The sequence below is a fragment of the Xenia sp. Carnegie-2017 genome, unplaced genomic scaffold (assembly GCF_021976095.1).
Source record: "Xenia sp. Carnegie-2017 unplaced genomic scaffold, XeniaSp_v1 HiC_scaffold_1, whole genome shotgun sequence".
Classification (NCBI taxonomy): domain Eukaryota; kingdom Metazoa; phylum Cnidaria; class Anthozoa; order Malacalcyonacea; family Xeniidae; genus Xenia; species Xenia sp. Carnegie-2017.
Window position 1 is genome coordinate 6,584,787 of NW_025813402.1, and position 17,538 is coordinate 6,602,324.

The following is a 17,538-nucleotide window of genomic DNA, read 5'->3' on the forward strand; positions in this document are numbered from 1 at the left end:
CATTGCTTGTTTTAGCCTTTAAAAATTCACATGGGGGTCAAACTGTGGTGTTCAAGTTTGCTAGAGGGAGATTTAAATAGTAGAAGGATTAGTTCTATATATTATATTAACTATATACACGTTTTCATTTAACTCAAGTATATATGGAAAATATTTTACATATCCTTGAACGTTATAATGTGCAAGTGTTCTGATAGGGGTTAGATAGATTACGCCCTGGTACAGTTAGAGCACTGGACGCCAAGTTAAAGATACAAATAATCATCGCATTCTATTTTGAAAAATCTTTTTGACGATGAAATATTGTCATTTGTTTGTGGTACGTTTGCACGGAAATATTTCTTTGTAGGAAAGGGAAAGTTACTTATAAAAGTAATCGTTTTAACTAATGCGACATACGGTAGACAGTTGCGAAAACGAATTTCTCGTTCCCGGACATTTTTTGAAACAGCGAGATATTTAATCTGAAATCGTTGTCATTATTCATCGATCAATGGATTGTATCACGACATGAAAACTAAGAAAATTTGCACAAAAATTTGATGATTTCCGATTGTTAACATTGGATTTTGAAAATATGAAAATCTGTATTGAGTGTTTACTATTAGCTTTAATGAATCATTTATCAAAAAAAAAAGAATAAACAGTAGATAAGTAGTATTTCTCAGTGCACTAAATATCATTACTAGTTTGTAAATCACTAAAGTAGTTTGAAATGAAGTTGTTACGCCGACGATTGAACAAGTGTAGTGTAATAATACATGATAACGAGCGTGAGAGATTCAACTAGCCACGACAAAGACGTTTTTGTTCTCCTTTTGAACTATATTTTTCTTTTGCGTAAAAAAGTACAACACTAATAAGATTTACAGGCGACAAGAAAATTGTCTGTCTTCCATTTTTGGTTTCTATTTTTCCTGCTTTGCATTTGTAGAAGAGTCGATTTCGCTTTCGTTTTCAGATGTATTTTACCGCTTTGATAGGCAAACGAGATCTATTGGCAAAAGCAGAGTTGTTTTCGGTTATTTCATAGTTTATCGTAAACAAATGGGACAAGGACAAGATTTTATGTTATAATGTCGCCTTTCGTTACATAAAATGTCGTTAGTCGGATTATAACAAGTTTAATCGCGTATGAAGGCTTTCCATGGTGTTCAACACGCTTTTTATGTTAAAGAATTGAACGTACACGATTTGATGTCATCTTGTGCGCCTGGTCTTTTGTAGCGTTTTCAAATCATTGTACAATCTTCAACTAGGATTATTTTGATGAAAAAATAGAGATTGCGATGGACATCAGAGGATATAAGATAGCGAGAAACGAGGAAGAACAGTCGCAAAAATAATAATAAGTAATGAGATCAGTTCATTGTTCATTGTCATATCATTTTGAGCGTATCCAATTTGTCATGTTTTTGTTCTTTATAGGTGCATCACAGAGAATTGAAATGCTCACTGTGATTAATGATATTCTGTTGTATTTGCTTATAAAAACTCTTGTTATACGACGAAGCTATTATGTAAGTGCCGATAGCAGGAATCTAGGAATAGATACATTGTTATACTACATAAAGTATAGGCGATTGATAGTTAATTTAACCAGTGACATTGGTGATTGAGGATAACAGAATATTACATCGATTTAGCAAGTCGTTGATTCGTTTATTTTGTGAACGCTGCCATACTTTGTTAAGCCACTGTTTTCCAATTCTAAATGTTCTCTATCAAAAAATAGCATCATCAGTTTTTTCCCTTTTTTTAAACAGTGGAGAAATCGCCGTTGGAAGAAATTCCAGTTTGTCGTACTTTGAATGCACATAATATATAACAGACAAATCCTTCTACGCTAATTAACACATTTTGTACCACTGCAATTGCATGATTTTAATGGTTTGCAATGAATCTCCTTTCTTCTGAAAAATGTAGCCATATGATGTGATGCATGCAAAACATAGCTCTAGTCAAACCAACTGTAATGACGAAGACGATGCGTTTTACCGGAAAATGTAATAAAAAGAAAATTACATCGGCACTGTTCAAAAGGAAAGGTGTGTTGCTAATAAGGATTGCAGACATCTCAAATAACTTGTTCTTTGATTATCCATGGAAATGACGTGATGTTGGAGAACATTTGAAGTTCTTTATGATAAATTGAAATAGAAATATCCGTTACATATATACTATATTCCAAATGAAATTCTGAGAGCAAATTTTACGCCGGCGAAGACGGGTTTAAGTCCGATAATTTTGTGGAGAATTCCTCTAAGGATTATCCTTGAAAAAGCTTAGTGAAATTGTTGGAAACATTGTTATATTTCCGTTTCATTATCTAGAATAATCATATAAGTGGTAAGTATGTCTTAAGGAACAAGCGTATCTGTTTACTAAATACCGTAGCGATAAGTGGAATTAATCACTGAGTCGTTCTTGGATTTATTACAGAAAGTTGCATTTGACTAATAACGAAATTAGTTTTTAATTAGTAATTTTTTTGTTGTGCGTCGCATAAATGTTTCTTAATGCATAATTTGATTGACTGTCCTTTTCAAATTGTGCTATCGGCATCTTTAGCGTCTGAACTCCTCATAAAATTTTAAGTGCAAATAGTTTATGGTGCTGGACGGCGGATGTTTTTGTGTGCATAAAAGCTTAATGCTGTTTCATAGCATGTTCAAATTCTAATTAGCATATACTGATCAGATGAAAGAACTTCACAAAATGTAAACAAATGTTTTGCTATTAAAAATTCTTGTCAGGTAGCCGTAGAAGCGTAAATGCATATATTCAGAGAACATGCACATTCGAATAGTCATAGAAAAGTTGGAGTCAAAGTCTCCCCTGTCACGTTACTTTTTCTGCTCGTGCAGTTGTGGTGACTGTAAGCTTCCTTAATACTTGGTTTTGAAAGGTAAGTTCATGCTGATATGAACTTATCTTGTTTTCTTAGTAAAAAATTTAATTCTCGAAATGACTTTAATAATCTCCAATTCACTGCTTGTTTCTTGAATTAAGTCCATTTCACAACATTCAACAATACAAAAAAATTTGTCGAAAACAAGCAGTTCCATTTTTTGTAATACTAACAAATTTTGCCACGCTTTCTTAGCTTACATCAAGTCTTTATCAAAGTAATTGTTAGGATATGAACATCACGCGAAAAACATGATTGCGTAGGTATGACAAATGTCATATTAAGTGACATTCTGAACTTGTTATTGTAATATCGTTGTTAGCATGTACGTAAGTTGTTATTTTGTTCCACAATAAAAATCATAATATTTCACATATTATCCGAACGTCATTGCCGAATCTCGAATAATTTAACAGGTTATGGGCCCAGGAGCGTTTGAGTTTCTGTTGATGACGGCAAATACGGAAAGTATATGAGATATCGCGATTTCATGAGAATATAACTTACATAAGTGCGAAATATTGAATATGGCGACTTCGGGAAATGAGGAAGCATTTACACGGATCGAAAAGTTCAATGGCCAAAACTTTCACCTTTGGAAGTTTAAGATGCAGATGGTACTTGAAGAGAAGGATCTCTGGCAAATAGTTATTGGCGATGAGGTAGAACCTAATGGCGAAGGAACTACTGATACACAACGTCGACAATATCAAAGGCGGGAAAGGAAGGCATTTGCAACAATATGTTTGTCTCTCGGTGATGAACAGCTCTATCTCTCGTTCGATCAGCGCGTACTGCAAAAGATGCTAGGGCGAAATTAGAAAGTCATTACGAAGTCAAATCTTTGGCCAATAAGTTATTCTTGCGAAAGAAATATTTCACTACAAATATGGGTCCTGATGATTCCATGACCGAACATCTCAACAAGATGAAGGATATTGCAAGTCAATTAGAAGCATTGGGTGCGTCTGTTTCTGAGGAAGATCAAGTAGCGACACTCCTTTGTAGTTTACCTGATTCGTACCGTGGCTTAATAACAGCATTGGAATCAAGAGCAGATGACTTATCATTAGAATTCGTTACTGCTAGACTTCTTCATGAAGAACAGAAACGTAAAGAATCCAACGAAAGTAAGGATATTGGTGAGAAAGCACTACTATGTCAAAAGTTGAAAAACGACAAAGTAAAGAATACCAAATTCAAAAGAAAAGGTAAATGCCATAACTGCGGGTTACCTGGACATTGTGCTCAAGAATGTCACAAACCCAAACAGAATCAGCAAAGTGACAATAGAAATAAAAGGGAAAAAGCATCCTATGGAGCCACAGTTCAGAATTCATCATTGTTTACAGATAACAAAGAATCTGCATGGTACATTGATTCAGGTGCATCATCTCATATGTCATATAATAAGGACATCATGGTTGATTTCATCCCATTCAAATCCCCTGAAAAGGTAAAGCTAGGAGATGACAGAATAGTTCAAGCACTGGGAAATAGAAATGTACACATTGAGATTAAGTCTAAGAAGAAGTATGAACCAAGAAGATTGGTTGACGTTCTATATGTTCCAGATTTAGGAAAAAATCTCGTCTCAGTTAGTGCTACGGCAAAACGAGGATACTCAGTTGAATTTAATCAACATACTTGCTTGATACTTCATCAAAATGGATCTATATCTGGATCAGGAAGAATGATGAATAACCTGTATGTTCTTGATGTTAAAGAAGAACAGGATGATTCGAAGCATGCGAATGTTTCTACAAGTGATACTAGCGAAGAAATATGGCATCAACGGTATGGCCATCTAAGCCTGAAGAATATACGTCTACTTCGAGATCAAAAATTGGTTAAAGGTCTTAATTTTCAGTCAGATGATCACTTTGAAGTTTGTGAAGGATGTGCACATGGAAAGCAGATACGAGCAACCTTTCCTCGAGAACCTGCAACGCGTGCTAAAGATGTACTCGATCTTGTCCATAGCGATGTTTGTGGACCGATGGAAGAGACAAGTCTTGGTGGAAATAAATATTTCATAACATTTATTGATGATAAATCAAGGTACACAACAGTCTACTTTATGAAGAGAAAGGATGAAGCTTTTGAGAAATTTAAAGAGTTTTAAGCAATGGTGACCAGTCTCACTAACAAGAAAATTAAGGTACTTCGATCAGATAACGGTGGTTAGTACACTTGTCAAATGTTTGAAAAATATCTAAAGGATAAGGGAATTCAGCATCAGTTTAGTGTTCCAAGAACGCCACAGCTGAACGGAGTTTCTGAAAGAATGAACAGAACCATTCAAAAAGCTGCACGATCTATGCTGAACAACGCAAAACTACAAAAGAAATTCTGGGCTGAAGCAGTTCATACTGCAGTCATCTTAAGAAATCGAAGTCCTACTGTATCCGTGAACGGAGTTACACCTTACGAATGTTTCCATTATAAGAAACCTGATGTTTCACATCTGAGAATTTTTGGTTGCACAGCTTACATGCACGTTCCTAAGGAAACAAGGAAGAAATGGGACTCCAAAACCAAGAAATGCACATTTGTTGGGTAATCCTCACAAGTAAAGGTTATCGACTCTACGACGCTTCAACAGGTAAAATTCACATATCAAGAGACGTGTTATTTGACGAAAGCTCATTTGATCGACGAAAGAAATCTACTATAGTAATACATGGATATGATAAAGATACTGTGACCGAAAAACAGAATGATGAACTATTAGAAGACAATGAAGAACATGAAGTCAATGAAGAAATGGAAGATAGTTCCAACAACAGCATGATAGTTGAACAACAACAGCCACGACGATCAACACGAATACACAAATCTCCTGATAGACATTGTGTGGTGATCACAGGTAATTGGTGGCAGAACAATGTTGCTAGCATTGATGATGAATCTATCCGTCACGATGAACCACTCAATATTAATGAAGCTTTTGATAGTCCAGATAAGGCGAAATGGAAACAAGCAATGGACAATGAATATTCCTCTCTCATAAAAAACAATACGTGGACATTGGTTGATTTACCTAAAAATCGTAAAGCCATAGATTCTTGATGGATATTCAAAGTAAAGTACAAAGCAGACGGTTCAATTGAACGGCGTAAAGCTCGGTTAGTTGCTAAAGGATACTTACAAGAATATGGTTTGGATTATGAAGAAACATTTTCTCCAGTAGCAAAATATACATCAATTCGCTCGCTCTCTCTTGGCAATCGCTAATCAGTTAGATTTGGACGTACACCAAATGGATGTTTCAACGGCATTTCTAAACGGCGAACTTAAAGAGGAAATATACATGAAGCAACCTGAAGGATATGCGAAAAAGGGACAAGAACAGAAGGTCTGTAAATTAAACAAAAGCATATATGGCTTGAAGCAATCTTCGAGATGCTGGTTCGATACCATTGATCAGTTCTTAAAGAAATCCGCTTACGTTCAATCCAATTCTGATCCGTGCCTGTACATTAAACGAAAGGGAGATAATATCATGCTTTTAGCGTTATACGTCGATGATTTGATCCTTTCAAGTAACAACAAGAAAATGCTAGAAGAGGAGAAAGGTATGTTAAAGAAACGCTTTGAAATGAAAGATCTAGGTGAAATTCATTTCTGTCTTGGCATTCAAATTCAACGAGACAGGGAAAAGAAACAAATGCGACTTCATCAATCAAAGTATTTGACGAATTTATTGAAGAGATTTGGAATGCAAGACTGCAAACCTGTTGCAACCCCCGTTGAGCTCGGAACCAATTTGTTGAATAATGAAGGAGAGCCAATGAACATAACCAAATATCAAGCATTAATTGGTGCATTAACGTATGCAGTTACAGCGACAAGACCAGACCTGGCACAAGCACTTTCAACAGTTAATCAATTCTGTGGTAACCCTAGCAAAAACCATTGGAATGCTGCCAAACGTATTTTACGTTACATTAAAGGTACGATTAACCACGGCATTTGCTTTGATGGACATAAGGAATCTGAAGTCAAATTAAGTGGATTTGTTGATGCTGATTGGGGATGTGATCCAAATAATCGAAAATCATATTCAGGATACCTATTCATGATTTGTGGTGGATTGGTAAGTTGGGCAAGCAAAAAGCAAAGTATTGTAGATCTCTCATCTACTGAAGCTGAGTATGTTGCAGCATCACAAGCATGTCAAGAAGCAATATGGTTAAGAGGATTACTACGTGATTTAAACTTCACTCAAAAGAAACCAACTATCATAAAAGAGGATAATCAAGGAGCAATAAGTTTTTTTCGAAAAATCCGAAATATCATCCAAGAACGAAACACATTGACATAAAATATCATTTCATTCGCGACAAAGTACTGAAGAAAGAAATTGCACTTGAATATTGTACGTCACAACAAATGGTTGCTGATATGTTAACGAAACCATTAGGAAAAACTGTATTTCAATGAATGAGATCTAATATGGGAGTAACAAACATTTAAAGGAATAGTGATTAGTTTATATTTTTCGAAAGGAAGTGTTAAGATACGAACATTAAACGAAAAAACATAAACAACATAGCGATAAGTAGATATGACACATGTCATATTAAGTGACATTCAGAACTTGTTATGGTAATGTTGTTGTTCGCAGATACTTGTTATTTTCTTCAAGAATAAAAATCCTAATATTTCATACATTTTCCGAGCGTTATTGCAGAATCGCGAATAATTTAACATTTACTTCAACTCACAACTTTTATTCTCACCCTCAACATTTCACCCTCACCCTTGACTTTTTACTTCAACTCACAACTTTTATTCTCACCCTCAACATTTCACCTTCACCTTTGACTTTTTATTTCAACTCACAACTTTTATTCTCATCCTCAACATTTCACCCTCACCTTCGACTTTTTACTTCAACTCACAACTTTTATTCTCATCCTCAACATTTCATCCTCACCCTTGACTTTTTATTTCAACTCACAACTTTTATTCTCACCCTCACCTTTGACTTTTTACTTCAACTCACAACTTTTATTCTCATCCTTTCACCTCACCTTGACTTTTACTTCAACTCCAACTTTTATTCTCATCCTCAACATTTCATCCTCACCTTGACTTTTATTTAACTCACAACTTTATTCTCACCTGACTTTTATTTAACTCACAACTTTATTCCATCCTTTCACCCTCACCTTTGACTTTATTTTATTCTTTCACACCTTTGACTTTTCACTTTATTTCACCTCAACATTTTTCACCTTGACTTTTATTTAACTCACAACTTTTATTCTCATCCTCACATTTCATCCTCACTTTGACTTTTATTTCCACAACTTTTCATCCTCAACATTTCACCTCACCTTGACTTTTATTAACTCACAACTTTATTTACCTCACATTTCACCTCACCACTTTACTTCCATAACTTTATTCTCACCCTCACTTTGACTTTATTTAACTCACAACTTTATTCCATCCTCAACATTTCACCTCACCTTGACTTTTATTTAACTCACAACTTTATTCCACCTCATTTTCACTTTGACTTTATTTCAACAACTTTATTCTCACCCTCAACATTTCACCTTCACCTTTGACTTTTTATTTCAACTCACAACTTTTATTCTCATCCTCAACATTTCATCCTCACCCTTGACTTTTTACTTCAAATCACAACTTTTATTCTCATCCTCAACATTTCACCCTCACCTTCGACTTTTTACTTCAACTCACAACTTTTATTCTCACCCTCAACATTTCACCCTCACCCTTGACTTTTTACTTCAATTCACAACTTTTATTCTCACCCTCACCTTTGACTTTTTATTTCAACTCACAACTTTTATTCTCATCCTCAACATTTCATCCTCACCCTTGACTTTTTATTTCAACTCACAACTTTTATTCTCATCCTCAAAATTTCATCCTCACCCTTGACTTTTTACTTCAATTCACAACTTTTATTCTCACCCTCACCTTTGACTTTTTATTTCAACTCACAACTTTTATTCTCACCCTCAACATTTCAACCTCACCCTTGACTTTTCGTTCTCACCATCAAAACTTTCTTTCTCACCTTTACCCACAGAAACACTGGAATTTACGTTACACTGGAAAGTGGTTAGGCTTAAGTAAACAATAAAAATCACGTTTTTCCTGTAACAAATAACTTTCAGAAATCGCACCCAGAAACACTGTCGCTATGAATACTTAACATTTTTTTAGGGAGAGCATGCCCTCTGTCCCCCCCTAAAAAACCTCACTTCTTCGGCGTTCAAAAGTACGCCCCCATCGCAAATGTTAAAGCCTGCTTAGTTACTGTATAAACTTTAACTCGGTTATAAATAAAAAAAAACTTATTGATGACGTTCAATGAATCAATGTTTATGCACCTATTCTTTGGTAGTTATATTCCCATGGTTTAGTTTCCAATATCATGGAGAGACGATTCACATAATAACTGTCGTCAACTTTTTGGCTGGCTAAGGATATGTGGACAGAAAATATAAGGAATGGGCATTTCTTTTATTTTGTTTTGTATGTGTTGGAGGTCATAATTTCTTCTGTAAAAATTTTATCACCTCAAACTAACAGAAACAGCAAAAAAACAAATTCAAAACGCGAACTGTTCACGGCGAACAAGATCTTTCCTTACTCTGTATGAGAACAACCTGCTTCACTGAGCAACTATGTCAAGTAAAGGTTTCACATGCACTAGATTTGCTTTCCATCCTGAACCTATATTTTGCTTTCTACTGTGTATTTTTTGCTTTCTACTGTGTATTTTTTGCTTTCTATTATACAATTTTTGCAAAACTGCATGTAAAATATCCAATATATCTTGGAAGATATATCTTTAGCAGTGGCGGATTATGGGGGTGACTTACCTACAGCCAGGAACCCGTATAGATTTTCTTATTTTAGAGGCAATGCGGGCACTGTGGTAATAACCTTCTAGATAAAAATACCAAAGATAGTCAAAAAGATCTGCTCCATTTGTGTTGATAACCTTTATGTCATCATTGTCTATGGCATCGAGAAGACGTTTAGAATGCTTATCACGTAGTGTGCGCTAAGTTTTGCTTCCTCTCACAGTTAAAATATCTGAATATTTGACTTACAAAAAATATTTTAGCGACTAAAAAAATTACCTTAGATTTCTTCATGTTGGGCATTTTATTTTTGTTTCATTTATTCCTGAAAAGTAAGCCTTCATTTCTGCAACTTTCTCTGGCAATTAATGACAATTTGACAAGCTACTAACCTATAACGATAATTCTATGTTCTGTATTCTATGTGCAAGACACCTTTATTTCGCCACTGATCTATACAAAGCCCTTAATAACCGAGTGCGAGGTCTTTACAGAGAAATATCAGACCGACGTCTTTTTGTACAGACCAATCCCTGGCGAGGTTTGTACAAAAAGACAGGAGTCTGATATTTCTCCGTAAACACCGAGAAAGCAAGGTTATATAAAGGTTTATTATATGGCATTATTTCACTTCAAACGAAGCTTGCTTTCTTTGTCGTCCTTGCTGTTTTTTACCAGTTGGGTTTCACTTTTCAAAATAAATTGTGTCAAATTGTATCGTCTCGATAATTAAACTGTTTTCCGAGCATTTTTCCTTCCACTCACATTCGTAAATAGTTTTTTGTTTCGTTTTTTTTGCGTTTTTGCTGTTTGCATGACGAAGTTTTTTTTACATTTGACTGTAAAATTACGTGTTTTGGACCGTGGTCCATTACGGAAAATGATGGACGGACAAAAATGTTTCTGAGCCAATCAAAGCGAGTCATTTAGCCGGAAAGAAAGCTTGCCATATAATGATGTTTTTTACATGACATACTGGTATATGTTGGCTTTTAAAATAATTCATTTATGATTTTCATAACTCACGTGTCTTAAACCTGATTTCGTGAAATCACTTGTTGCATACAAGATATTAATAAATGACGTGTGGTTTACTTGACGTACGAAACTCACGTGCCAAAAACATGACTCTACAACTTAACACTTTCACAAATAACACCAGTAAATCCATTTGATTTCGTAAACAATATGCAGCCTCATTTACCAGAATGAACCTCGGAAACATATTTTGAAAAAACAAACAAACATGTATTTTAGTTGCAATAATGCGAACAGTTAAAACATACCAAACCTAGTTTCTATTGCGATGGTGCAAAAAGTTTGGCTAGTAATTATTGTGGTATTTGTAGACGCATGAAGAGATATTTAACATAAAGATGCAAAAGCATGCTAAATAATACATATATTACTCATATGCTTTTGCTAGCAGGCGTTTAAGAAACATGCTTTATGTTTAAGAAATAGACCACCTCGGATTTTTAATACATTTGCCAGGCCATGCACAGCTTGTTGTCGAGTGTAAAGATTTGTAGCAACAGGCATTAGGTTTCACACAATGATAACGCCATAAGTAAAAAAATATTTACGTATTAGCGTGTTGCTCAAGGTGTATTTTGCACGTGTACATGATAGTGATGTAATTGTTGTATAAGGTGTATGATGTGGTACAGATTGAAAATCTCAAAGCAGTCAATTATTGATGATGATTGATAGAAACCAAGATCAACCTTAGGAAGTGTGACTTGGTAGGTGTTTTAAACCATGCATATTCTTTTGCTGCCCAAGTGCATAAGCTATACTAATTTTTATATGTTATAGCTATACATTCCACAAAATGCATAGCTATAATTTCATTTATAATGATTTCATCATTTGCATATACTAAAATTTTTACAGTGTTATAGAGTTGCCAATGATAATACAGCATTCCCAAATTACTATGAAGTTCGACTGGCAGAGTGTACTTGCCATTGTTTACTTTAAGCCTGCAATTACCAGCCTCTCAAACATAAGAATCTACAAAACGAGATTGAGACCCTATTGTTATAACATTTGCACTTGTATGACTGGTTTCCCACAGAAATGCGAACAAATATGCGCAAACCAAGTTTTACAAACTCCCAACAAAACGTTCTTGTAATTTTTAAGCATATTTGTTTAGTGATTATTTGCAAAGGAGCAGTTAGCCAACCAACAACTGTATGAATCTCTAAAGCGCTAAGATCCACCCTCACGATAATATTCCATATTCTGACGAGCGCAGAATATGAAAATATTTTGATGTATATATATATATATATAATATATACTCTACAATACAATCCATGCAATGTGTAACCGTACGTCCTGTGTCCCAAGTGCAGGAGTCACCATTGTACTGTGGTGATAGCCGGGAGGGCACATTGTATATACACTTTGTATATATTATATATATATTTATATATATTGTCATTATCTAATGAATCATCACTTGAAACTTCAACTCGTTGACGTTTGACCGCCTTTTTCCAGAAATACTGTGAATGTTTACTTTTCAGGTTGTTCGCTGAAAATTGTATCTCTTGCCATCTAGTAGTGGTGCAATAATAATTGACAATACTATTCAATTTTATGTTAATGTGTTTGCTACAATTCTGCAAAATCAGTGCAGATCGAGCTTTAACTTTTTAAACAAAAATATACACTGCTTTGGACCACTCATTTGTCAGTTAGTTTTAAGTATGCATTAATATGCGTCGTACTTAAACCGAAGTGCAATTTGCAATTTATACTCAATTGTATGGTTCTCGTTCATTTCATCACATTTTCTCTTTTATGTTTGTACGGACATCTTTCATGCAATTTCAATTCGTACGCTTTTGTCTTATTTTACTCCTTAGTACTTAGTTGTGCGCAGATGGTAGACAGTTTAGTGGACAGAAACATTTCCTGTTTTAAGATTTGCCATATTATCCACATTATTATTTGCCAAATTAATTATTCAGTTGCGACACCTTTCAGTTTATGAGGATTAGCAAAACAGAATTCGTGCTCAAACGAGTTTGCATACTGCTCTCTGGAAAGATGATCGCTCAAAGACTTTCTGTTACTATGAGTTGTTTTTAGCATGAATTATGTTTTCACCAATTTATCTTTGTCTTCATAAACTGAAAGGATGCACAATTTTACCATTTAAAATAAACGACAATTTTTTTTAAAGCAAACATGTTTCGGCATACTTTATACCATCTTCAGTGCGAAGTGAATAAATACAGGAAGTTTACATGATAATAAGTGAAAGTGATAAAGCGGAAATATAGATTAGTTATGAATAATTATTTACAGTTGAATGAGGTGTTATAAATTGTTTGTTTTAGGTTTTATTACAAAAAAAAAATTACAAAGAAAATGAAAAATATATGATAAGGTAGGAATAGCTATTTACAGGTCAAAGATAGTGTTAAGATGTTGTATTTGTTTGTTGTATTTATTCACTTCGCACTGAAGATGGCATAAAGTATGCCGAAACATGTTAGCTTTAAAAAAATTTGTCGTTTATTTTAAATGTCTTATAACCATTGTGCTCTTACGAAATTATGGAAATTTTACCATTCAGATGACATTTGTTGTAGAGTTTCTTAATTGCTAATGACCAACATAAATTGTTTTTTAACGTGTCTGCCTGGATTGTTTGTTGGATACTTACGTACAAGTGAACGTAATTATTAAAATCTACATAAACTGTTCTACTTTCTGCGTGTTTCATTTTAAATACCTTAACGCGAATTTCCGTGTGACAGCTTCGTTGATTTTTTCAAGCTACATCAAAGTTTCACATACTTGGCATGTCCAGATAAATGCATATAAGATTACTAATCTTCTACAAAGAAAAAAATTTTCTCTATTTTTGGCAAAGCAAGTGAAGAAAGTTGGTTACGTAAGCTTTGTTGTGTCATCATAGATTTATAGTTTTTTTCAAGATTTCCCAAGAAAACCTTGTATTTTAACGTCACTGTTATTGACGTTACCTGTTTTTTTACAATCATCGTAAATGAGTTTTTCAATTTTAAAGTTCAAAATGTTGTGAAAATCTGCCTAATTTATCACGTGACCAGTTTATCGCATCAACTAGTTTTTCTTATAAATGACAAAAGTATCAATTCTGTTAAGTATGATTTTGTGTTTTTTGAGCAATGCAATTCCCAGCATGCTGCATACATCATGTTACAACGAAGTCTTTAAGTGCACGATTACGATAAACTATGGCATCATTGACGCCAGCGATTTGGAAGCTTGTCTCTACGAGAACGCTTTAAATAAACAAAAACTCCTAGCATTTGTTAAAAGAAAATTTCAAATGATGATCACCTCTGTTTGAGACTGTCTTAACTGAGTTTCCCCGTCACAATATTACCCATAGCGTTTTGTCCTTTCGGCATTGTCCTCATAAGTTTATATTGGATGATTACACGTCATCTCTCACAGTTATCGTGCGATACTGCCGTGAAGATGTGGACTACGGAAATTCGTCGTTAAGCAAGAATGCAAACGCACCCGGAGTCTTAGCTTCAATCGTTACCGCATTACAGCTTTTGTTCACTCACTTACAGCAATGGACTAATCGTGCACATTTTTTTAAAAAATTATTAACAGCAATGCACGCACATGAAATGAACATGTGCAAGATGGAGGAGTCAACAAATTCTAATTAGACTATATTTAATTATCTGAGAATTTCAACACAAGGGGTTTGACAGAGGCTGGAAAAGAGACCTTGACACAAAATCACCGTGGGACAATCTGGAAAAAATAAATGCGACCAGGCATGCCTTAAAATGCGTGTATTAAAAACACATCAGCTAAGAACTGGAAAAAACGCCATAATCTACTAATGCGTTGAGCTGAACTATTGCACCTCGTATTGATGTTCATTTTTTTAAATTTTGTCTTTAACAAACGCAAATAAAGAAAGGAATGAGTGTGCGAAAATAGGCGTACTATGGGACGGTTGGAATGCAAACTGTTCTGTGAACGCAACATTGCACAGCTGTAGGTTGCATTCCTATGAAAATTGGCTAGACGTTTAAGAAAATATAATTTTTGAATTGATTTTGTTTGCAAGTCGCGTTGTCAATATATATTTAATTTATTTTTTTTGCTATGACAAGAAGCATTGGTACATTTAAAAAATACAGATTGCGTTTGAACAGTAAATTCAAGTTTAGGTGTTGCAGTCACGAAGTAAGGAGAAAACGATAATAAAACCTTTGAAAGCAGCATTTGAAAGGGTCAACAGCTTATTGAATCTTATTGCCAATTATTTTCTGATTATACTCACGTGTCAAAGAGATACACCCTGCAGTAAAATAACTGAATTGAGTTGACTTGATTTGTTTACAATACAAACAATCGTTTTTAAAAAGTAAATAAAACAACAGTAAGGTGCCACACCAATAAGTTTGAACGTTTTCACAAAAGACATAAAAAAATTCTGAAAGTTAAATGATGTATTTGGAACCAATATAAAATAGAAACCACAGAATATTGTTGACAAATAAATAACCGTGAAGACTTAGAAAACATCAGCTATGTACGATCTTGAAGGTTTGACGACTGGACAAAGCTTGACAACAATTTTGACATTATTTGGACATAATTTACACACACGTTACTGTAGTCAAAATTTGGACAAAGTTAGCACATACTTTGGAAATAGTTTTTGCATTCATACAAATGATTTGTCATTGCGGTGCTATGTGTACAGTCACATTTAAATCATCTGATATTGAACACAGCATGGAGCATTGCTATTTACTAAATTCATAATTAGAATGTTTTCGTGAAGGTAAAGTAGTTATTTTATACAAAATAATTTGTCTTTTCGGTCAAAAGGCCATCGTTGACGAGTCGATGCATGTGTCAGTTGGGTGTGAATTTTGATATTGTATAACTACAGTCTTAAACCACGCGATTGTGGTTGTCTCAATTTTAACTTACTGTATAAATCTAAAGGAAAGAGATGCCTATTTATAAAATGTCATCACTGAGCCAAATGAAAACATTGATACATCTTGTATTTTGGTCCTTCAAAAAATTTAATCGTAATGATAATATACAGAGTATTATTCATCTTTATAGCATTGTGCTGATAGGAGATCCATTATGCAATTTTTGCATAATCTTTCTTCTTCTATGGGACAACATATCTCAAGTCTATGCACTTTGAATTTTACATGAAAAATAACGTCGATTATATAACTTAAATAATATTTTGCAAATGCTTTACCAACAGCACAGTTTAATTTTTAGTTTCTCGTTAGGAGGTAAAGTTGGCCAATAGACAAGTGAAAGATTTGATTGGATTGTGCAATTTAACTGGAGTTTTTTTCTCACTATATGTCACTTATGTCAAACTTTCAATTGAATGCCTACCTCAAAGATGCTACTTGTTCGGAAATTGACATAAAAATACTTAGAAATGACTGGCAAAATGTTAATTGTGTTCATAAATAATTTTTAGTGGTGTGTCATGTTTTAATTTTTAATTGAAATGCATCAATAAACATCGTCAACAATCTTTTCTGCTCCTAGGCAAACATTTCTTACTGCCTCTTTTGAGATTACCTAAAAGTTAGAAAACAGAAGGCAAAATGCGACCAAAATGATCAATTAGCCTTCTGGGTTACACGCAGACAGACATTACCGATACACAGGATGCCGCGAAATCTCGTGTGTTTCACATGCTTGAGCATATACTTGGCTCCTACGACCAAAAAGACGTATTTCAGTTGGAGTCTTGGGAATGCTCGTCTAACAATGAGACTCCCTCTGACTGATTGACGGACAAATCTGTTTTTAATAATATCTAGGTATGATTTGCAGCATGGGTAGCAATTTTTATTTCCTCCTCAACATACATTCAATCTTCAACTGCCACTTCCCAATGAGTCGAGTCTTGAAACATTTACATTACGAGTGTGAGCAATATTCAGTTTTTTAGGAGACAAATAAGACAGGTATAGCATTGTATAAACGTTCAGTTGGCATTAAAAGTTTTTCTGTTTGTGTTTTTCACACAAATAGTATATAGTTTGCCATATCTGATTAATTAAGACACTTGTTGTTGCTAAGTTACAAAGCAAAGACCTTGCACAGACTTGTCTGATTTTAGGCACATTATAATGAGTATACTGTAACCAAGTGTGACTTATAAAATTATTAATGACATTTTTGCAAAGGGGATTAACGCCTCATTAATTATACTTTTTTGATCTCTTCCTGTTACGGTAAATATTTGTATCAATGCCGCACAATAGTTGTGGCATTTAAATATTTGAATTTTATCTTGTTATGATAATGATATGAGGATGCTGGCTGTTTTTTCAAGTCTAATAACACATCCAAACCCACGCCCGAGGTACTCCAAAATCGACAAAACTGAATCATCATGACTATTATATTAAGTGAATTTATCTAAGCACTTCAATAGTATTGTGCAACTTAAAACAACCTTAGCCAGAAAAATACTTTTGAGTTGCTAGAATTGTTTTTCGCGCATGAATAAACTGATAAATAAAGCTGATAAATAAAGCAACAAATAAAAGGAAAACATTAAATTGACACAAAAACTTTGGAAACAATTTGCTTTCCGAATTGCCTTAGAGGGATTTTTAATTTATTTACGAAGGAACCTTTATTTAACATCTGCTCCTTTCTCTATTTGATCTAATTTAGTGTAATTTTATACACCCCCCGTCAAAAACTTTTATAACCAATAATGTCAACATGATG

The 17,538-nt window shown here is 34.2% G+C and overlaps 2 long non-coding RNA genes across 2 annotated transcripts; both read right to left on the reverse strand.

Annotated features, from left to right (window-relative positions):
* Positions 1–8,689: 8,689 nt before the first annotated feature.
* On the reverse strand, positions 8,690–9,654 carry LOC124439114. Its single transcript, XR_006946279.1, has 2 exons — positions 8,880–9,654; positions 8,690–8,833 (listed from the first exon to the last, which is right to left on the reverse strand). It is a non-coding gene; the product is annotated as an uncharacterized LOC124439114 (long non-coding RNA).
* A 3,710-nt stretch (positions 9,655–13,364) lies between these two features.
* Positions 13,365–14,232, reverse strand: LOC124439193. The gene is made up of 2 exons (XR_006946309.1): positions 14,116–14,232; positions 13,365–13,627 (listed from the first exon to the last, which is right to left on the reverse strand). It is a non-coding gene; the product is annotated as an uncharacterized LOC124439193 (long non-coding RNA).
* Positions 14,233–17,538: the final 3,306 nt, after the last annotated feature.